This window comes from Rattus norvegicus, chromosome 9, assembly GCF_036323735.1.
Source record: "Rattus norvegicus strain BN/NHsdMcwi chromosome 9, GRCr8, whole genome shotgun sequence".
NCBI classification, from domain to species: domain Eukaryota; kingdom Metazoa; phylum Chordata; class Mammalia; order Rodentia; family Muridae; genus Rattus; species Rattus norvegicus.
The window spans coordinates 115,363,085-115,386,479 of NC_086027.1; the positions used below are offsets into that span (position 1 = coordinate 115,363,085).

The 23,395-nt window shown below is 45.0% G+C and overlaps 1 protein-coding gene across 3 annotated transcripts in view; it reads right to left on the reverse strand.

The window, feature by feature from the left end:
- Window positions 1-23,395, reverse strand: part of Arhgap28 (Rho GTPase activating protein 28) — a 166,941-nt gene that overhangs the window by 85,236 nt on the left and 58,310 nt on the right. The window lies entirely within an intron of this gene.

Here is a 23,395-nt window from a genome sequence, read left to right on the forward strand (position 1 = left end):
GAAACACTAGCAAGGCTGCAGTTATGAAGTAGCAACAAAAGTAATTTTGTGGCTGGGGGTCACGAAACACCAGGAAAGGGTTGCAGCATTAGGAAGGCTGAGAATCACTGCTCTCTAGAATCTCACCCTCCCCTGGACTGGCCCAGGTATTAGGAGTAAATACAGTGAATTTTAAATTTTTCATGTAACTAACTTTATTTAAGGACAAAGCCTCACTTTGTAGCCCTACCTGCCTAGAAGGCACGGCACTATTAACCTTCAACCTACAAAGTGCAAAGACGGCAGATGGCCACCACCATGCCCAGAGCATGAATAAATATCAAATACATGCGTGTGGCAGAATCGTATACACAGGGATGCTCTCTAAGATGGGTGTTGTACTGAAGAAAGGCTTTCAGAAAATTAGCTCATACATCTGCTAGTTTATCAGCCGTCTCTATATGTCTAAAAGTTTGCATTTTATTAAGCCAAGACCCATTTTCTTCCTCTTTCCAAACTTCATCTTTTTCCTTTCAAGTCTCACGAGAGGAAAACAAGTTGTTTTTGAAAACTTATCTAAAGTTGGCCACTCTCCTCTAATTTCCCTTCTCTCAGAAGCCTCCGAATTACAGAAATTTGTTCCAGGCAGGTTCAGCGCCAGAGAGATAAGGGAACTATGCTGTACGAAGATCAGAGAAGCAGAGAAGCAGACGTCTATGGAGGGGGCGGGTGAGTTCAGAAAACCACCCCAGGAATCCGGAAGCCTGCATGGGGAGCACTATCCGAGAGACAACTGTTGGGAGCATTCAGGCCTCAGATGAAGAAGAAGCAGATGGGCTGCACGGAGGCACAAGAGAGCCCAAGTTAACAGCCGAATTCCCACTTCCATCTCGATCTGACAGGGAAATGAGAGAGAGAGAGAGAGAGGGGGGGGGGGGGACAAAAAGCAATCAGATCTACCTTGTAGCAATGCAGCCCCACTGTGGTTTTGGAAAAGATGCTTTACTCACATCCAGCTTCTCTCACGGTTTATATAGACCAGACCTGTGCTGACTTAGCAGGAGCTACAGTTTTCACAGAGGCAGAAACCCCGAGCCAACACAGCTGAGAGCATCAACACCAGGCTCTTTACAACTGTGCACCTGCCTGCTTAGCCACAGGGTGAAAACCCCTCCTCTTCCTCAGTGCGGAGCGACAACAGAACCAACCAAACCATCCAGCTGCCTGAGCAGGCAAGCAGCTGTGCCTACAGCACAGACATGGCCTCTCCTGTCTGGGAAGCATTTCTTCCTGTGTCCTCCTGTCCTCCCGTGTCCATCCTTCCTGGGCCTTGGGAGGATGGGAGGCTTAATTAGACACTTTCTTTTATGTGCTGAGTCAGAACTTTTTCCCCCAAAGGTCCACCTGCCTAGAGAGAGAAACGAACTATGACCCACTCTTGGCTTTAGTAAGTTAGTCTCTTTTTTTAATTGAATATTTTATTTATTTACGTTTCAAAAGTTATTTCCTTCCCCAGTTTCCCTTCTGCAAACCTCCTATCCCATCCTCCTACCCCTGCTTCTTTGAGGGTGCTCTCCCACCCACCCATCCACTCCCACCTCCCCACCCTGGCATTCCCCTACACTGGGGCATCGAGCGTACACGGGACCAAGGGCCTCTCCTCCCATTGATGCCAGACAATGCCATCCTCTGCTATATATGCGACTGGAGCCATGGGTTCCTCCATGTGTGCTCTTTGGATGGTGGTTTAGTCCATGGGAGCTCTGGGGGGGGGGGTCTGGCTGGTTGATATTGTTGTTCTTCCTATAGGGTTGCAAACCCCCTTCAACTTCTTCAGTCCTTTCTCTCACTCCTCCATTGGGGATCTTTAAAAACAGACAAAGCAACAGAAAAGTATCTGGGGAAAGTGTGTGAAGCTAAAACTGTGGTCGCTCTGTGCGTATGTCCAGATAGCCACAGAAACCGGCCTTGCCTTTCTTGTACCTGGCAGGAAATTTCCAGTTGAAAAGTTGAGTTGACCACATGACTTTAGACTTCCAAGTCTCACGTTCAGCTACGCAAAGGGAAAGCTAGATGCGGAATAAAACCATCGGATCCCTAGAACCAATCTGGCAGGGAACTCTGAAAGACAGGATCTTTGACAGCACAAGTCATAGGACACTTTAACCCAAGCGACTGGGGCTGACTTCTGTCCACCAGACACACAGAGGGATGGTGGGGACATTCTCTCCATTTTCCCGTTAGAAGCCAACAAGCCAGTTTTGCCAAGTCACCATTTCTCTTGAGTTCTGAGGCCGACAGAAACATAAATCAGGGCTCAATGCTTACAGCTATGAAGGAAGGAAGCACAGGGAAGCAAAGCTGGTGGTCCGTTAAGACACTGGCTTCTCGTGCTCACTGGTTTTCTTTAGGCAACCCAATGGACTTGGTTACTACTGTAACCACAATCAACTCTCCAAGTAATCTGTCTGGTTTACAACATCTGAAGCCAGGAACCCCACACCATTCTCATGTACCTAAAACATGTGTGTGTGTGTGTGTGTGTGTGTGTGTGTGTGTGTGTACATGCATATGTGTGTGTATAAATGTGTATAATACACATGTGTTTATATGTGTAAATGTATATGTGTGCACATATGTGTGTGCATTCATATGCATACACACCCATGCATATAGTTTAGCACTAGAAAGACTACAGTTTAGCACTGTTTGGTACTAATATTTTTCTCTTCTTCATTAAAAATGAAAGAAGCATACATTTTATCACTAGAAAGAATTCACTAGAAAGCACTGCTCTTTACCTTTGTCTGTGTTGTGTGAATGACCTAAGGAGCCATGGCTGGGAAACTAGAGGCTCCCATATTGACAATTAAGTTTGTGTGTAAATATGCCCATCTATGGCCTGAGGAGATATTTCAGTCTGAACCCCAGTACTGAGGAAGTAGAGACAGAAAGGTCTGTGGAGGTCACTGGCTAGCTGGTCTAGTTGAATTGGTGAGCCCCGGGTTCAGTGAAACACTTCAGTAGAATGACTGAGGAAGACAGCGTATGTCAACCTCTGGCCTCCACACACATACTCACATGTACAGGCCAGCAGGCAGACAGACCCCCCCACACACACACACATTCACACACACTCACACACACTCATACACACTCTCTCATACACACTATCTCTCTCACACACTCACACACACACTATCTCTCACACACTCACACATACACACACTCTCACACTCTAACACGCACATTCTCACAGACACACTGTCTCTCTCACACATTCACACACACTCATACACTCTCACACTAACACACAGATTCACACACATCACACACTCAAACACTCTTACACACACACACACATTCATACACTCACACACACTCTCTCACACACACACACACACACTCTCACACCCTAACACACACATTCACACACATCACACACACACTGTATCTCATATATACTCACACACATACACTCTCTCACACACACACATTCTCTAACACACTCACATATACTCACACACATTATCACACACTCACTCACACACACACACCCACACACATTCACTTCCATCTATACTGTGAATTTTCTAATGCCTTTTGCTATTATTCTCCACTTACGGGCACCTCCGAATGAATAACAAGTCTGTGTGTGACTTCAGCACATTGGAAGTCACCACATGCTCCTGACCAATGAAAGTAGGCAGGCAGACAGTGGTCTTGGCCTTCTGTCTTCTAAATGTCACCTCATCAAAATATTTCACAATCCAGTCCACCTTCAAGTTTGGGGAAGAGGAGCAGTGTGACATTTTAAAAGTTCCCAGAAGGCCAACTTCTCTTTCAAGCAGCCCATAAAGCCCCAGGATTACCACCCACAAACCTGTTTGCTCCTGTCAATAAGTGAGAGCAGAAGGGCCAAGAGACAGACAACCCGAGTGAAGTGAGATAAAGATGGAGACGATAAGGACATCCACAGCAGAAACTCACTGAAAGAGACGCTAGCCCACAGCTGGGTGTGGCAGACCACACCTTTAATCCCAGCAGAAATGGCTGGGTCTCTCTGGGCTTGAGGCCAGCCAGCTTGTCTACATAGAGAGCTCTGGGACAGACAGGGCAAAGAGACCCTGTCTCAAAAAAGACAACAACAAAAACCTTGAGCAGAGACGCTCCTCAATTTTTTCCTTAGCAAAGCCAGACCTGGCCTAGCCTAACACCCTGTCCTCCACACTCAGACTTGGGTAGCCACACCATGGAACTAACACCCTCATGCCCTGGACCCTTACCCTCAGGAGGGGGCCACCACAACAATAGCCCTTACAGTTTCAGCATTTTACAGTTTTTCATTTATCGTGTCTCATAAATACTCTAATGAGGAAGAAACAGAAGATGAGTTTGAGCCAGGTAGATGTAAGTAGGAACTGACAGAGGATTGGAGGACAGGCGTTATTCAGTAGTGAGATGGGAGCAATGAGAGCCAATGCCAAGAGGAATGGCACCCACCATGCTAGAGCACAAGGAGTTAAAGGAGAGCCTTTCTGAAAGGGGAGGGATGACAGCAATTTATGGAGTCCCAGGGAATGTCCAGGACTCCAGAGTTCCACAGAGGTCAGCCAATGCTGTTCCTATTTCCCCGAGTCTTGGGTAGCCAGAACGCTGGCCACAAAGAATTAAGGAGGAACCTTTGAAGGAGTGACCTCACGCTTCTCCCCTCAACTGTTGCTCCACAGGGAGTGTTCTGGAATTCGGGGAAGAATTTTCTGCATGCCAAAATGAGAAGCATTTAACTGGTCAGGCCAGTTATGGTAGACAGTCTGCACAAGAAAGAATGTCCCTGTGTCACACATGCTTTTCAAACACCTGCTGGCTGGACTGCAGGAGGAAACTTGTACAGAACTATTAAAACCAACAGCGTTCCGAGGTTGGTGTGTGTCTCTCCCTGTGTGTATGTGGGGGTGTTTGGGGCATGCACACACACACACACACACACACACACACACACACACACACACACACACAGAGGCACTATTCATATGTGTGAGTGCAAGTGAGTGTGAATGCACTCGGAGGCTAGGAGTCAATTCCTCTATTGCCCTCCATCTTGGTTTTTGACATGGTGTCTCCCTTCAGCTGGAGCTCACAGACTCTACAAGGCCAGCCTGCTATTAAGCCCAGGGACCCTCTATAGTCCACCCCACCCCACACCCAGTGTATGTGTGTGCCATCATGCTGGATTTGTATCTGGGCACTGAGGATCTGAACTCAGGTCCTCAAGCTTGTGCTGCAAGCACTTTACTGGCTAAGCCACTTCTTCAGTTCCTTGATTTTGGTTTTAGCCGTAAGTACAAAGTATTACATTGTTGCTCTGTTTTGTCCGACAGTAAAAGTATTACATTGTTGCTCTGTTTTGTCCGGCAGTAAAAGTGTTACATTGTTACTGTTTTGTCAGCCCTAACTTTCCAGCCAGGCAGTCACAGAGTAAGTGGAAAGACCATACTCTGTCTTACCAAATCAGCGGTGTCTTAATTAGGGTTTCTATTGCTGTGATGAACACCATGACCAAAAAGCAATTCGGAGAGCAAAGGGTTTGTTTGACTCACACTTCCATATCACATTGTTCACCACCAGAGGATGTCAGGACACTCGATCAGGGCTGGAATGTGGAGGCAGGAGCTGGTGCAGAGGCCATGGAGGGTGCCGCTCACTGGCTTGCTCCATCCAGGAGGTTGGATGTCTCAGCTGTTCTATCATAGATGCTGGAATGGGAGACTAATGCCAGTGAGGGAATGGATTTGCTACCAAGGAAAGAACAAGCAGGCAAAGAGCAAATTCTTCGTTCCTCCATCTTTTATACAGACTTCTGGCAGAAGGTGCAGCCTAGACTAAAGTTGTGTTTTCTTGCCTCAAGATCTGGGTCAAAGTATGTGTCCTCCCACCTCAAAGGTCCAGACTAGAAGTGGATTCGCCCACCTTAAACCAGGCAGAGAATCTGCCAACCTCAAACCAGGCAGAGAATCTCACAGGCGCACCCTCCATTTCTGGATTGTAGTTCACTCCAGGTGTGAGCAACTTGAGAGCCAAGAAAGCCATCACTGTCACCATTCTGCAAACCCAGATCTTTGGCGGCACAGCTCACATGGGCCATCTCTATTATTAGCACCCCCACAAGGGGTAGTTGCCCCTCAGAGATCCCATCTGATCCCTTCACACTACCAGTTCCTCGACTCAGTTTATATATCTAAATATGCATTATGTAAAATATCCATTCTTCTGGGTTTTTCCTTTGTATTGCATGAGGCTGACCGTGACGTGAGAGGATAATTTAGGAGGTTTCATAATTCATACTTTTCATTCCAGGATGATGGAAGAGGACACAGGTCAGGCAGTGCTGAAAACTGATGATGCAGAGCCCTTGTTCTTTCCCAAGGAGCCTCTGAGGAGGCTCTCTCCTCAGCTGCTCTGTATGTGCACAGGAGCTGTGTGTCCCAGAACTCGCCTCCCTTCCTTCTTAACTGTTCACCTCATCTAAGACCTTCCAGAAGTCTGCTGAGCACTGATTGGATGAACTGCTCTCAAATCTAGGCCTTGACTTTCTGGGTCTCCATAGCACACACTCCTTCCTGCTGTGAACTGCTTGAATTTTGCAGTGTAGCATTTCAAATCCAACAAGCAAGCACTCAACAGAGCTCCTTCTCTGTGGATCTAGGTTTGGTATGTTCTGTTTTCCTTGGTTTGTGGTAATATCACTTACTGGGACTTGAGTCTTCTGAACTAGAAACCTGAAATCACTGTAGTCTAATTTATTATCTTTGATTCTTCTAAAGCAAATGTTTACCAAGTCCACCCAAATTATCCCTCATTGTAAATCTTGCTTGCTACAATCTAAAGCATATGCTTCATCATTACCTGAACCACGAGGCAGTTACAATCTTAATGACAAGTTTGATTTAACGCATTAATTTTACTTAACTATCTAGCATGGGAAAATAACTTTAAATAATTGTACGCAAATGTATTAACTAGAAAGTTACTTATAAAACTTAGAAAGAATGGTTTAAGGGAAGAATTGGGCACTTTTATTGTGTGTCCATTTAAAATGACTTTGAAGTCATTTATGCTAAGAGAAGAATCATTATTACAAACAAATGGTTTTCATATGGTTAAGTTAAAACTGGGGGGCTGTGGAGATGACTCGGTGGTTAAAACACTTGCCACGCAAGTGTAACGACTGGACTTCAGCTCCCACAACCACATAAGTGCCAGGTGGGCATGGTGGCTGCCTGTACCTCCAGCCTTGGAAGATAAAGACAGAATTCCCCAGAGGAAGTTGACTAGTAAGACTAGTCACATCAGCAGGGTCTGAGTTTGATTGACAGACTCTGCCTCAAAGAATAAGGTGGAAAAATCAAGGTGATACCTGACACCTCTGAGCTTCCACATGCATGGGCACACAGGTGTATGTGCACCTACGCACATCAAAACAGGCACACAGACACACAGACACACACACACACAGACACACAGACACACACACACACACACACACACACACACACACACACACACACACACACACGAGAAAAGAGGAAAAAAAAAAACCCTAAAAATCAGACTCTGTCCTGGATCGTGTGTTAGGCCTGAGACTCCTTTCGGTCCTGTCTGTGGTTCCCACTCCACACTCCGTTGCCAGTACGTTTTGCCTTCAGACTAACCACCATGCTGCCCTGAGTCTAAACTTCCAAAGGGTGGAGCTGTTCATGGAGCCATGGACCAGCACCTCGAAGTGCCCAAGCTGAGGAAATCCAGGACAAGCCAGGAGAAGGCCTGAGGCCTCTTGCAAGTCTGTGTCTCAGCCTTGTCAGGCTTCCTGCCATGCACAGGGCCTTGCTAGCACACATACCTGACTGCTGACTTTGATCTGCACTCTCATTTTTCACATTTTTATTCTTAACAGGAATGGCCTGTCTCTTGTGACAGACCTGTCCTTGAGAACCTAATTCAAAGGTCACTACCCCTGGGCAGCCTCTTCTGACTTAGCCAGTGGCTACTGGTTCTATGATGTGGGATTATTTTCACATGGCTCTCCTGGTCAAGGAGAACATCCACAGGAAATCCACTAACTGGCTAGTCCTGTATCTAGGGGATGCAGTGATGTCTCAGTGGTTAGAGAACTGGCTGCTCTTCCAGAGAATCCAGGTTCATTTTCACCTACATAGAGACTCACAGCCACATGGAAGTCCAGTTCAAGGGATTGTGACATCATCTGCTGCTGTCCCTAGGCACCAGGACATACAAGGTGCACATTCACGCATGAAGGTACTCATACATACACATGAAATAAAACACTAAAGAAATAATTGTCTCAGTTGTCTTTGTATCCACAAAAAGTGGCAAACTGTAGACCCTCATTGATGCTGGAAGAGGCAACATCACGTTTTCCACTGAAAGCTACAAGAACACTAGCAGAGACGTGAAAAACTAGAAACATCACTAGCAAAGCAACACCGATATGAGTGAAGCCACGAAAACACCAGTAAACCCACATGAATGGTACCAGAGCCACAAGAACACTAGCAAAACCACATGAGTGCTAATCAAGCGATGAGAATGATAGCCAGCACCCAATAGTCATCTCTGCCCAAAAGCCAGGAGGAAACAAAGCCCCTTAGCAGTTTCTGAGTGACAAAAGCCAGAATGAACTGGAACTGCAGGGTAGAAGCAGAGCTCCTCCACCCAGCTCGGGGGCACTGACAGTGATGCTGAGAGGCCTTGGGTAACTGTCATAGAGATGTTGAGTTACAGCCTAGGAAACACTCACCTGCCTACCATAAATACAGAAGCCGTTGAGAACCGTGATGAGTATTCTTGATTAACATTTATGACCTGGGAATGTGATTCGGAGGGACAGCTCTTGCTTGGTATGAATGTGACTTTGGGGTATGATTCTCAGCACTGAGCGGATATATTAGGACTGTGGTTAAAACTGGATTTGGGGGTAGTCACATGATACCGAGGGAAACGGGAGGCCACAGGGCAGGCACCAGCACACTCAGTGCACACCAGAACTCTTAAAAATTATGATTTTTTAAAAAAATATCTGCCTGACTCATACCCTGGAGAAGCCACACAATGCCAAGAACTGTTGAGAGAGTGTCTCCTTCTGCCCCAGGCAGAAGCCACGTCCTCAAAGAGAGAAATCTCTTTTTCGTTTCCATTGACAGGGAGACTGGAAAAGTGAAAACGGGCAAACATAAGTAAATAGATAAACAAACGGTAATAAGAGATGCCTTTCAGTTGACGTTTCCATTCGGAAACACTGTTAACAGCTCCTTCCGACCGGATGTACACACATTCCCTTTCAACTCTACCATAGGTGGGAAATTCCCTCCGATCATCCCTTAAGCATGCAGAATAACACTTTTAAGAATCTCCGTGCTTAAAAAAAGAAAAACCAAAGGAAAGACAGGGAAAAATCAAAGAAGGCTGAGGCTGATGGCCTCTGAGGGTAACCTGGGCTACATGGTGGGTTGGAGGCTAGCTCTCAAAACACTACAAATGAAAAAGGAAAGCACACTGGATGTTTTTATAATATAAAGACTGCGGGGCAACAGAGCTTTCTGTGCAATTCGGCTGGTGAAGGTGAATAATTCTAGATTTATTCCCTGCTCATTCGATGTCAAAATACCGTTTTGCTCAGCCCCCCCATCCATTTAAAGATATGTATTTCTTTCCCAACTGCTGTATTTCATACAAACAAAATTTTCTCATTATTCCAAATAGGGCTTGGTTCCTAGAGAAGTGTTCCTTTTTTAAAAAAAAGTCTTCAACATGTATCACGTAGAAATAATACAGGGCTGGAGAGATGGCTCAGTGGTTAGAGCACTGACTGCTCTTCCAGAGGACCTGAGTTCAATTCCCAGCAACCATGTGGTGCTCGCAACCATCTGTAATGGGATCGGCTGCCCTCTTCCCATGTGTCTGAAGACAGTGACAGTATATTCATATTAATAAAAACAAATAAGTAATATTTTTAAAAAAGAAATAATATATATTATATGACATATACATATAGTCAGCACTCGCATATATCATGATTGTGAGAGATAAGCATCTATAATAACCTCCTTACGTGTGCTGTTCTTTGACCTAGATCCTCTTCTTTCCTAATATTAACAGAGAGCAATAAAGTCAATCTTGTGAACGGGGCTGTGTTTAGGCACCAGGAGAACAAACTACCGATATTCCTTGTTCAGTCTCAGCTCCAATCCGCACCCAGGTTCATTCCTGTTTCTCCTTGCCTTGGAGTTCTCAGACCTATGGGTTGGTTTGTCTGTTTTTCTTCCCTGGGTTACAGCATGCCAGGAACCTTAGAATAAAAAGGCCACGCATAGCAAGGGCAGTCACTTTTACAAAGGTGTACAGAAGTTTGTCTGAGTTCTAGCTGATGACAAACACGGAGAACAGAGAACAGGAAGCAGTCTGAGTTAGTGTGAGGTACCTTCAGGCCAAGGAAGGAAGAGTGGGACAGAGACGGAGAAAGGATGCTCAAAGTTCAAGAATTCGCAGAGGTAGACACATCTCACGTCCCAGGAAGAAGTGGATGGGGTTTAATTATGACATCATCCCTGGTCTGAATGAAGAAATGATCTGACCAATGAATGAAGGCGTGAAAGAAAATGGCTTATTCTTCATGGTCCTAAGCCAAGGTTTCCTTTAATATCTTAACAATATAAAGCGTCTTTCCTTCATTTCTGCCTGGGTGATTTGGCATCTGAGTAATTTTATTTATGTGACTGACACGGGGGCTTGAAAGGGAGTGCTGTTTACAGGTACTCAAAGACCAAAGAGGGGAACTAATTGGAAAGTCATGTGAACACCCTTCTGAAAGGAGGCTTAAAATATTTAACAAGCACTGAAATGAATATCAAAAATAGCTGATGAGGCTACGATCCGTTTTTATTTTTTCTTGTGTTTTTGGACAGGAGCGAGCTTTATGTCCACCCCTTCGTTTCTCTAGGTTCTAGCTTCTCCAGGCCCTCCCATCTGCCGCTGTCTTCCTACAGAGAGCTTTGACTCTGTGGGCCACTAGATATCCTGGCAGAGACGCTGTTCTCTGTCAAAAACAACACCAGAAAAACATTTAAATACTGGAACCACAATCCGAGGCTGAGTTAAGCTTCCCAAACATGACTAATACTGGATTTTTACAGAGAGACTTCCCAACATTCACCAGGCATTAACTCTGGCCTTTGCTCCCATGACTGTCCAGTATGGACTCCTTGGGTCTTGAAACTGACTGTGAGATGTGACATCATCCTGGAAAGGGTAGGGATGTGCCACTTTGTTCTTTGTTGTATCTTTTACACCTACAGCAGCAGTTTCCAGCGGATGCGTTTATAGGGATGATGGACAGGAAGAAGGGAATTTGAACCTGACTTCAGGTGCAGGAAAGATTGAGAAGAGACTAGAAGTAGAAGAGGAGACACAGATGTTTCTCAAGGTGTTTTAATACATTCCCACAGAATGAAAGTCCTGGCATTCCAGTGGACAGCTTAAACCCTGTGACGCTCCTGATATTTTGTCCCAGAGAAGGGGGTCTAGCCTCAAGCTGTGCTTCCTGTCAACCTAGTGAGTCAGGAGTCCAAGGTATGAGACAAGACTCCAGATTCCTGACAACACTCCCAGAATGCTATGCTGTCCAAACAGGCCAGTAGCAGCAAGTCTGCTCAGGGAGCTCTGCTCTAGGTATCTGTAGTCACATCGGCTCCTTCCTGAATCCTGAGGGGAAGCAGACAGCAAACTCAGGGAGGGGAATGGAGAAGACTTTCCTGGGAGGCTCACTTGGCTCCTAGGATGTGATTGGTCTGAATCAAAGTCCACAAAAAAAAGGAAAAAAAGGAAAAAAAGGAAAGGTTTAAGGATCACAGGACTGAAGACTAAATTTCAAAGCTGGAACAGGAACAGGAGTAGCAGGACTGGTCATGGGAAAGCATGGTTAATTTAAGAGCATCTTGGGTAAAGGCCTTGCCTACCCCAGGCCCTTCCATCCACCTAGAAACCAAAGGGGCAGTTGGGGAGGGGGAACAAAGGAGGCTGTCCAACCAAGGAACTTCAGACTCACTAGGCAATTTATTATTTCCTAGGGTTAAACATAAATATCTTTCACATAGAGAGAACCCGGACTGGTTCAAAGGGCAGCATGAGGTGAGGAAAGCGTCCATCAGCCTATGTGCCTGTGTTCATTTCTCCAGAGCTTAAGGAGTCAGGAACCTCCAGGGGCTTGATGAGTAAGGTCAGCTCTTAAGATGAATGCCCTAGGCAAAGGCATAGGAGAAGTGCTCAGAAACCATTAGCAGCCCAGCGCCAGCCGGTAGAGTACTGCCTCCCTTGGGTCTTTTGGAGAAACAGGACAGAAACAGGACAGGCGGGTTAGTCTGAGCCAGCTAAGGAAACCAGAGGTCATTCTCCTCTCGTGCACTTTGTGTGGAAGCCTCTAGGTTGTTGGTGGTGTTTTAGAATTTAGATGCAGTCATTGGTAGAACTTCAGGATAGGACGGACCAACGGAAATACAAACCAGCAAGTACTATTGCTGAGTAGATAATCGGAAACCCGGCAGACATGTTTTGGTTAGGAAGTGAAATGTCTTCCCAAAGGGCTCGCATCTTTTCAGGTCCACCTACCATACCAAGAAGTCAGCCCTACCACAAGGACTCTAATCTCCGATGATCGATTCACTAGTTCGATCTGAAGGAGCCATTACAAAGTGCCAGTCACTTGGAGGGGGAGGGTGTTTTTGAAAACTTTGTCCCCAGACCCTTTCCCACCACTGCTCTGACTACTGACTACCTCGAGGTGAGCAGCCTCCCTTCTGTCGCATACTCTTCCACCTTGAAATTGTCCCTTACCACAGTCCTAAACCAATGAAATCAGCCAGCTATAGTCTGAGACCTTTGAAATCCTTAGCCAAAGTAAATCTGTCACTCTCTCTAAGTGTTCCTTTTCAAGGTTCTCATTACAGAGATGAAAACTGAACAAAATGCCAGCATGTGTACATATCTGTGTGTGTGTGTGTGTATTAGATACATAGTTACTTAATTATATACATATAAATTCTATGCTTTATCAAATATACATGCAATATCAGCTGCATATAAATATTATGTATAATTAACATATGGACACTATGAAGATGACTGGTTCTGGGTATTTCTGTGGGTGTTAGGGCTCTGTGGTGTTCTGAGTCCCTTACACTGAATGTCACAGCATTTTCATAGATCCTCTGCATACTCTAAGTCATCTCTAGGTTATAACTATTGCCCAGTGCAATGTCAATGCATGCGGATAGCTGTTCAATGGTATCATTTGGGGAGACAGAAATGCCAAGACAAACGGAATGCATATATTCAGTATAGGCATGTATTTCCCAAGCATTTTCAATATCAGATGGCTGTTGGAAAGGACAGAGAATGCACAAATTGGTAGGTCCCACTGGCATGGGCTTGCACACACACGCACATTCCTACATACATACATACATGCATGCATACATACACACATCCCTTCATACATGAATGCATGCAAATATACACTCATTCATAAATACATGCATACATACCTGCATGCATGCATAAAATATACTCATTCATACAAACATGCATACTTGCATACACACATGTATCCATACATGCATACATGCATGCAAGCATACATACAATCATTCATTCATATATGCACATATACATGCATACTACATACATAATTGAAAGGAATTCCTTATTGATTCTCTAATCAAAGTTCTTGTGAATTCATTGAACATGGAAGCCTGGCGTGGTGGTACTCATCTGTAGCCCCAGGCAAGTACGAGGTTAGATAGCTTGAGCCTGAGAAATTGAAGTCACCATGGCAAGATCTCACCTCAAGGAAAACAACACCAATAAACATAACAGAAGAAAAGAAAAGTGTTTGTTTGCTTCTTAAAACCCATTATTAGAAAGTCACTACTGTTACAAAGCTAAAATCAATGCATCTTCCCCAACCACTGAGGAAGAGCCCTGCCCAGAGACCTGCTGAGCTGGGGAAGACTTTTTTTTTTTTTTTTTTTTTTTGGTTCTTTTTTTTTTTTTTTTTTTTTTTCCGGAGCTGGGGACCGAACCCAGGGCCTTGCGCTTCCTAGGCAAGCGCTCTACCAGCTAAATCCCCAACCCCGCTGGGGAAGACTTTTAAGCCAGCTAAGAATTTTGAGAATGAGAAACTCTGCAAGCTGATGAGTCAGATCAGGGGCTGGCTGCCCTGGTGACAAGACAGAGTACTGATGCCAATTCATCCTTCACAGGAGTCTCTAAAGCCATGTATAATGGCTAGTCCTTGTCAAATTGACTATATCTGGAATGAACTACAATCCAGAACTGGGGGGCTCACCTGTGATCCCGATCTTGAGGCTGAAAGACAAAAGTTTCTGACCTGGATCTTGGCAGGAAGGTTTTGAGGCACAGTGGCCATGAAAAGCTTAGGCTCAGGCAGTGTAGTACACACCTTTAATCCAAGGAGACTGAGACAAGGAGACCTGAGTTCAAGATCAGCCTGGGACAAAACAAGTCCCAGATTCAGGCATGGTGGTACATACCTCTAATCTGGGCCACACCTTCTGCTGGAGACCTACATAAGGACATTGGAAGAAGGAAGATTCCATCTCCCGCTTGCATTGACTTGCCAGCAAGGCTGTTGAAAGCTACTTCTACAGAAGACCATCTGAAACAACTAGCCTTGTGGGACTGAGCAACTACTAGATCCTTAGACTTGCCATTCACAATTGAACATTTTTGGAGTGGTTCGACTACAGACTCTAAGGCATCACAATAAATCCCCTCAATATAGAGAGACATCCCAGAAGTTCTGTGACTCAAGAAAGCCCTGACTAACACAGCATGTTCTAAGAGATGAGACATGGCTGGTTCAGATTTTTGCCTCAGGAAGAATTGAGAGTAAAACGTTACACAAAGAGATAAATAAATAAACAATGAGCAAAAAAAAATCTATATCTAAATTCTTAGTTGTGGTTGAATTGCAAGATAAAAATAGTGCTAAGGGGAGATTTGGATCAAAGGTGTCAGTTTTTATACCCCTTCGCCCCACACACTGAGGGGAAGAAAGATGTGGAGGAAAAAATTAGAGTGTGTGTTCAGTGTCCTACATCCAGGTGAGACTTGGGTCCTCCGTGCCCACAGAGCTCAAGGAAATCTGGTAAGATACTTGCTGACTGCCTCCCTTCTTTATGAAGAGGGGTCATGACCTCAGTGACATTTGGCATGCCATTAATAGGAGCAAGAAGAATAGGTAGAGAGGCAGCTTGAGCTAAGCAATGGGTCTCAGGGTTCTTCTCACTGCCTAAAGAACAGTTAATGAGAGAGAAGGAGGGAGGAAGGGAGGAAGAAATGAGGGAGGAAGGAGAGAGTTGCTCAGAACTGAAAGCCAGGCAGAAGCCACCATGCCTGGGCAACGCCCCACTTCTATCCCAAGGACAATGCATCCAATTCCATTAGGTCAGGGTTCAGAGGGATCTCAGTCAGATGACAGAGAAGCCTGGACCACGTAGGGACAATGGGGGTGGGGTACAGGGGGTAAAACTGCTACTATTCCTGAGTTTCATCCGGCAGTAATATCCAAAGAGCTAAATTGGATAGACCTGTCTAGCTGTGGCTAAGACTACATTAAATTTTTCCACAGTCTACTTATAGGGGTTGGAATTAGAATATAAATTATACCACAAGAAATAAAGAAAATTGCAATCTGTGACCATGAAATTCATGTGCATCACGAGGCTGATTGATTTTTCTCAGCCTGAACTGCTTCAATATTATAAGTGACTATTTGGTTAAGGTCAAATTCTATCCAATGGCAGCAGCTTTGGCAATCTGGCTTTTGAACAGGACTCAGCAATTTTGGTCAGCTGTCTGGACTTGTGCATGGTCTTACCTGATCTCTGACCTAGCACTGGGATGGTTCATAGCTTCAGTTCATTCTCACCAAGCTGCAGCCCTCCCTAGAGGAACATGAACCATGGAACATGGTGCTGGGCCCAAGTTGAGAGGTAAGAGGGACATTAAGCCATACATACTCAGTACAGCTACTTACTGTGGGAAACAGAAATCACGTTCCATTCTCTCTATGACTCCTCTCCAGTGTCAGACTGCAATTGTTTGTCTGTCTGTCCATCCATTCATCTATCTAGATATCTGTATATTTACAGTGCTAGGGACTGAGCCCGGGGCTTAGTCATGTATGTAAAACAAGAACTCAACCATTGAGTGAGAATCTCCTTACTTAAGCTAGGGACCCTTTGCTTCAATGTTCGTGACATTTTGGTGTTTTATATTTACATTAGTTTAGCAAGGATGGCCAGATTTCTGCAGAATACTGTTAGATGGACATGGGTCAGAGCAATTTTGAAGCACTAAAAAAAATTATCAGAAGTCTATACAAGACTTGACAAATTGATTTTTAACTATCCCCCAACAGATTTCATGATTATGGGGAAGACATTTAAAACACTGTATAAGGACAGAAAGATGTTTTCACTGGCAAGCAATGGAATGACCTCCATTCCAGAATGAGAACAGACTTCATGAAAAGGCTGCTTGAGGAGCTCGTAGCCAGCCTCTATTTGGAAGTCAAATACCAATTTTTTTATGATTCTGGAAAACAAACAAGAAGGAAAACCCATTTATCTGGTGAAAAAACAAGCAGATGGAATAATAAGGCTTTGTGAATCCATTAGTATATTTTCCCAAATCCATTAGAGCAATATCCTGTGATGGTTCCATATTCCTCAGCTATGGGAGTTGGGGGAAGGATAACTCTGTTGGTAAAATGCTAGCCCAGGAAACATAAAGAAAACATTCGGAGATGGATCTGGACAACTGGTCTACCTGGCATGCTCCAGGCCACGAAAGACTGACCCCCAAAATCAAGGCAGACAGTAATTGATGACGGACAACCTAGGTTTCTACACACACACACACACACACACACACACACACACACACACACACACCACAGAGAGAGAGAGAGAGAGAGAGAGAGAGAGAGAGAGAGAGAGAGAGTTGTACTATTCTTAGGAAAGTCATATAAAGCATTTCGAAAACAATAAAATTGAGAAACTGACCACAGCCCGGGTCTGGTAGTGTCCGGGAATTGTTATTATAACCTCTACAGTGTGCTATAATGGATGAACACCTGTTGAATATGCTCTACCATCCCATGAGAAACCTTGTAGATACTATTGTAATTTCTTTTATAGAAACAAAAACAAAGGCAACCAGAAAGTTCACCTCAGCCTAAACACACATCACCAGATAATGGAAACATTGCAAACTGCACTTCAGGACCAGGCAGCCAGCCGGACCTCAGCGCCAGGGTTCTGCCACACTTTGGACAATTTCCCACTGACTACTTGAAGTATTTTTGTTTTTCATGCAGTGGCTGTTGCCAAAAATCTACTCATGAATGAACAATGCAAGTGATTTCTTCTTACTGAAAGCAGATACCACTAGACAATTATGGGTCATGCAGGTCTTTAAGGCACGGGAACTGAGACACACAGGACTTCAGGAGAAACCTGGAGATCATTAATGGGCTATCAAAATTCCAAAGAACAGCCGGAGAGTCTAAAGTAAGAAATGAATTGAGAACGAGCTGCTCTTCTCTCCAGACCACACAAATACTTGGTCAACAGACCAAAGGCAAACCCGTCCCACTCTTCTGACACTGACATTAATGGAAACATCGCAAGTGCTAAGGCACAGGTGCTGTTTAAATCCACCTTAAATTATGCAGTTAAAGATTTAGGGAGAATCTACATCCAGAGACCTCCCAGTGTGCACTGCACTGCAAGACAATGCCAAGCAGATGCTACCTCAGACTGGTGGCTTTCTTGCTTTGTTTTGCTTTCCTTTATCCTCCCTCCCTCTTTTTACTCAAAGCTCTTCACGCTGATCATAAGGGTCATAAATTCTCTAAGCTTTGACCTCATAACACAAAGCTCCATTCTTTAGCATATCAAACCGCTATCTATTTTTCTCTGAAACACAACAGCAACCTTTCTCACACCTATTAAGACAAAAGCATTAGCAGTTGACGATATTGTACAGTCAGGACATAGCTGTCTTGGGTACAGTAGAACTAGGATTCCATGTTGGGAAGCCCACTGAAGGGTGGATGTCATCAGGCCGATGACTTCAGGGAAAAATCATCTGTGAGGTGGAAGCTGAAAAAAACCAAGCCAACTTGAAAAGAGTTCTAGAGAAATTCAGAAGCTCCAGAGAAACATTGAGTGTCTTGGATAATCAGTTATCCATGTTAAAGACAAGGACTGCAGATGAAGGTCAGCCCTTTCTAGTCTATGCAGGTGAGCAGGCTAGCCCAGCGGAGCAGGCTAGCCTAGGAAATGGAACAAAGCACTGAAGAAGATACCTTGCAAACTAGGAGATTACAAGGATGCTGAATGGGAGACCCTAGCACTCTAATCTTCAGGGGAGTAACAAAGGTTGCCTGTGGCTAGGGAGGAGGGGGAAGAATGTGGACCTGGTTCAGACCCAGGGATCAACAGATAAACCAGAGGGGCAAGCCTTCTGTAAACATTAGAATTGTAAGCAGATCAGTGAAAACGCTCAAAGAATCCACTTGGAAGTTAAGAAGGGACTGGTCCCTTTATTGTATTCTGATGAGATTGTGATCCCTTTGCTGGCTTCTCTCAAAGCAGACACCATGGCCCCACAGACAGGAGCTTCGAGTTGGAGGGAGATAAAAACAGATCACCTGGTCCTTGGAGAGAGCAATATGGGAAAAGAATTAAATACGGACTTCGTGTCTTTCAATTAAGTTGGAGACAGTCCGCAGTCAGACTCTCTCTCAAGATACAGAATGAAATAATGAACAGAGAGGCTGGGGCTTGGGTGCGGCTCAGCAGCGGTGTGATTGCTAACAACTAGCACACAGGAAGCCCTAAGTTACACAGCACTGAAACACGAGGACTAAAAACGGAGCCCACAGGAGACTCGTTAATGCCAGAAAGCAGCCTCAGTGGAGAATGGAAAGATCCGCAACTATTGCCACAGCGCCTCCACGTTCTCCTACCTCTACGCCACAGAGAACACACTGGATCATCCGCTCGGCTCGGTGTAGGAAAGCGCACCCAATCCAACTTCCGGTTCTCCTTGACCTGATGCTGGAAATTATACTAACTTGAGCCAGACCCTTAAACTCTTAGGTTCCTCACCTACAAGCCTTCTTCAAGGCCATGAACGGAGACTAATGAAACCATGTTTGTAAAATGCTCGTGGCACTTCCCTTACACACCTAGGGAGGTTTGTTATGAACTGCACCCGTCCCCAAATGAGCTGCTTCTTGGGGATCAGAAGCAAGAAGGAGCCAAGAGCTCAGCTCCCAGGAAGAGCCGAAAGTGAGCCAGCGGCCGCATTTGATTAAGACTTGATTACCTTGGGGGGTTAATTTATTTATTTTTCAAATAGCGATTTGGAAAGAAGCAAGCACAGAAAGTAGAGGGAGGAGCAAAGGGCTCTGCTGGAATCTTGGGGGGAGTCCAGACACTTCTCAGATTTTCCTCCTCTTTCTAGCCTACCCTCTTCACCCCCAGAATCGAATCGGCACTTCTCAAAGCCAAGGCTGAGTGTACTGCGAGGCAGGGTGCATGCCTGTGACCTGGGCATTCTGGGTATCCTGAGCTCTAAACAAGCCTAGAGACTACTAGCAGATTACTCTAATAGAACAAAATTAAGCAAGCAAAGCGAAATAAACCACCCACAGAATACTTTGCAGCAAGCTTTTAGTCTCACATTTCCCGTTTCAGCATGGCATTTAAAACCCACCCCTACCAATTCCATAAACCCCCACGTTTCCAAACTCTTCTGACATCTCAGGCACCTCTCACCCTTGGGAAGTTACCCTGTTTCTCAAAAGCAGTCTGCCACGGGTTTGCCTGATGCTGATTCTGCTTGCTTCTGTACTGCAGATTAGAATGAACTTTGGGATAAATTCCTTCTTAGGGATATGGGATAGCTAGCTACAGAATAACTTTAAAAGGAGGGGTGTGGGTTAATGTTGTCAAAGAAGAAGCTTGCAGGGAGAAATCAGAGGACCAAGACTGTGATGTCCTCACAGTGCAAACAAGCAGACTCATTCCTCCTGAATTATTCATGGGTGGCAAAGTTGGAAAGGAAAGAACGACACACATTCCATTTTCTACTATGAAAGAAGCTCCGAGGCCAGGTACAGGGTGTACACCTGTAACCCCAGCACTTTGGGGGCCGAAGCAGGAGGATTGCTAGTTTAAGGCCAGCTTGGCAAAACTCTACTGTAAAAGGAAAGGAAGGGAGGGAGGGAGGGAGAGGGGATAAAAGGAGGAAGGGGGGCAGATAGAAACAGAGGAAGGGAGCAAGAAACAATGGGTAAAAGAAAAACACCGAAATAAATACACGGTGAATAAGAAATAAATGGGCCTCCGCTTCCAAAGTCTTTGCTAGAGACCCTGCCTAGACTATTCTAAGGTCACTACGGATCTCTCCACATTGCTGAGGTTCTGGAAGTTTGGGCACACTCTAAAGTGCCTTCCAGAGTGCTGAGCAAGCCCCCCTCTACCCCTAGTTTTCCTCCCCAAGACGATGGAAGGCATTCTGCCCAGAGTGAAGCAGGATGAAAACCAGGGCCAGGCCATCTGCACCATCTACTTCTCTGGGCTTCAGTCTGATACCGTTTCGGTGAACAAAGCCAGTTGGACCATGCTCAACAGTCATCCTGCTAAACAAACCATGGGCTCCCTCTGCTCCAAATCACCACTGTGTCGGAAGCTTGGGTTCTTGGGAAGTCTACTCTGGTGGGACCTGGATGGAGCCAAGAAGGCAATAGGCTTACCTGTTGGGCTCCGATTTTGCCGTGAGCGTGCATAAGGATGTATTCATTTAAACACATCTGGCCAGTGCAGAGGGCTCAGGTTAATCCTCCTAGACCGCAGGGCCCACCTTTACTTGCCTATTCCTTGAAATTTGTCTAGTAAGTGGGTTTTGTCCAAGCCTATTGTTTTTGTGTCACCGAAGTCATTTAACAATGAGTGTCCATCTGATCAACCTGCCAAGCAATCTCCAGCGTGGTTTTGCTTTGTTTTTTAATCTTTTGTCTTTCTCCTTAAATACTCCACAGGCTTCCCTGCGCCTAAGAAACAGCTCCCTTTCCAGCCTCTCCTTTCTTCTGCCTAGATACTTGCAGGGGCGATTGTTCTGAGTACAATCGTCTTTCTCTGGCTGGTCTTACAGCCGAGCCCCAATATTACCAGAGCTCCAAGCACCTCAGCTCTCTCTCTCCTGACTCCTATGCCCTAACTGCCCTTCTCCACTGAACTGTTTCACCCTCATCTTTCAGAAGGTTCCCGGGCAGGGGTCTAAGGTCCTCTATGCTCTAGCTCTAATCATGTATTAAAACCTGCACTCCTGCAGGCAGCTCAAATTACGGGCCTTCCGGTAAAACCTGACTTAGTCATTCCCTTACCTTTGAGAGCTACAGGAATCCCTTCTGGTTTGTCTTACAGGCTTGCTTGCTTATTTATTTATTTATTTATTTATTTATTTATTTATTTATTTATTTATTTATTTATGATTCAGGTGGACTCTTGGCAAATAAGCCCTGTTATTGTGCCATGGTCTTGTATCTGTAAAAGAAGCTCTCCCCGTCCCCCCCAGGTACCTGAGGGTGGTGCTGCCCCACCCCCACTCTTCTCTTCTTTTGTTTACATCTCCAGATCAAAACGCAGAGTCATATTTTGCTTTAGATTAGCTTAGCTGCTAGTCGACGACTCCTTTAGCTTACAGTTTAGCAGGGGCCTTTTTTGTCTGTAGAAGTCGGACACTCCTGTCCCAAGGTAGCGGCTGGAAGGCAGTGGTAATTATATACGGAAGCACAGATGTGAGAAAAGGCCCATGTGAAGCAAATTCATTACTGCTTAAAGACTTAAGGAAGGGGTCCTGTTAGGAGATGCCCAGGAGCATGAGTCTTTTTTTTCTCCTCATGATTTTAGTCATTAAAGTTAACGAATTTAATGCTAGTCGTCATTTTCAAAAATGAAGGCTTCAAGCTGATATCCCATCCTAGGCTCGTGCTGGAAATGTTTACGGCACCCTGGTCCTGTAATTCTCAGTTGCGTTTGTTTATGACTGGGTAGCACTAATACAATTTACCCTACCCTCCTCATGTTATAAACCAAGCAATATTTCACCAAGGGGGTGGGGGGGATTCCTACTACACTTTGGGAGACTCCAAAAAGAAGGTGCTTTACTTTTGGATTACAAAATGCCCTACTTAGAATAATTTTAAAACAAAGTCACTGTTGGATGCAGTTCTTAAAATATAAAGATAGTGTGTGTAAGTTAAAAGAAAAAACTAACACGCCATCAGAGGATTCAAATGTAATTTAAAGGAAATGAAATTCAAACCCTCGGCTGTTCTGCCTCCCCTGAGCCCTGTGCCCTCCTGTACACAATGCAGACAGGACCTTGGAAGGTGTGCCGAGAAGAGCCAGCGTTTGTGCTTCTGGATCTAAAGTCCCTACAATTAAGCTCAGTAGGCCTGGGTTTCACTAATTGATCTGGAGGAGCCTGCACACAGGAAGCGAGGCAGAGGCCAGGGAAAGAAAGGTAGGATGCAGTGAACAGATACCCATCACCCAAACTCCAAGTCCCAAACCCCAAGGCAGAAGTCTGCCCTGTGGAGCAGCACAGAATGAAGGCCCTACCCATCCACCTTCTGTGGGACCAGAGCCAAGGCCACTCCTGGATAGTGATGTCCTTTGTCCCAGAACTGAAATAAAGGCTTGTTACCCTGACTAGAGAAGAAAGTACTTTCATGCGGGGGTGAAACACCTGGCCTGAGGAATGGCGTCAATTTAGTAAATATTACTAAAATTAGACAGCTACCTGGGAAGATTGGATTAGATTGTTTCAAGCCACTCACCTTAAACCGGAAATTGGAACAGAGAGCCTTTAAGACATTCATTGCTAAGAATCTATTAGAAACTGGTCTTTCAATTTAGTACCAAGATTTACTTTGTTTCTTTCTAGAGTACCAAGATTTACTGTGTTTCTTTCTAGAGCACCAAGATTTACTGTGTTTCTTTCTAGACCAAGTATTAACAGCTCACTAATAACTAATAACATAAAATCTTAAGACAACCTGCTTTAAGGGACTAAAAAAAAATCACAATTTACAATCATCACACGATGTACCTATAAACTACCAAGATGGTTATCACCAGAGCCACCAAAGCATCCACTGGAAACCAGACTCCACAAACAGCCCTTGTAGCCAATTTTGCTCCTTCTTTTAAAACCGCAGAAAGGAGTTCAAAGCCTGAGT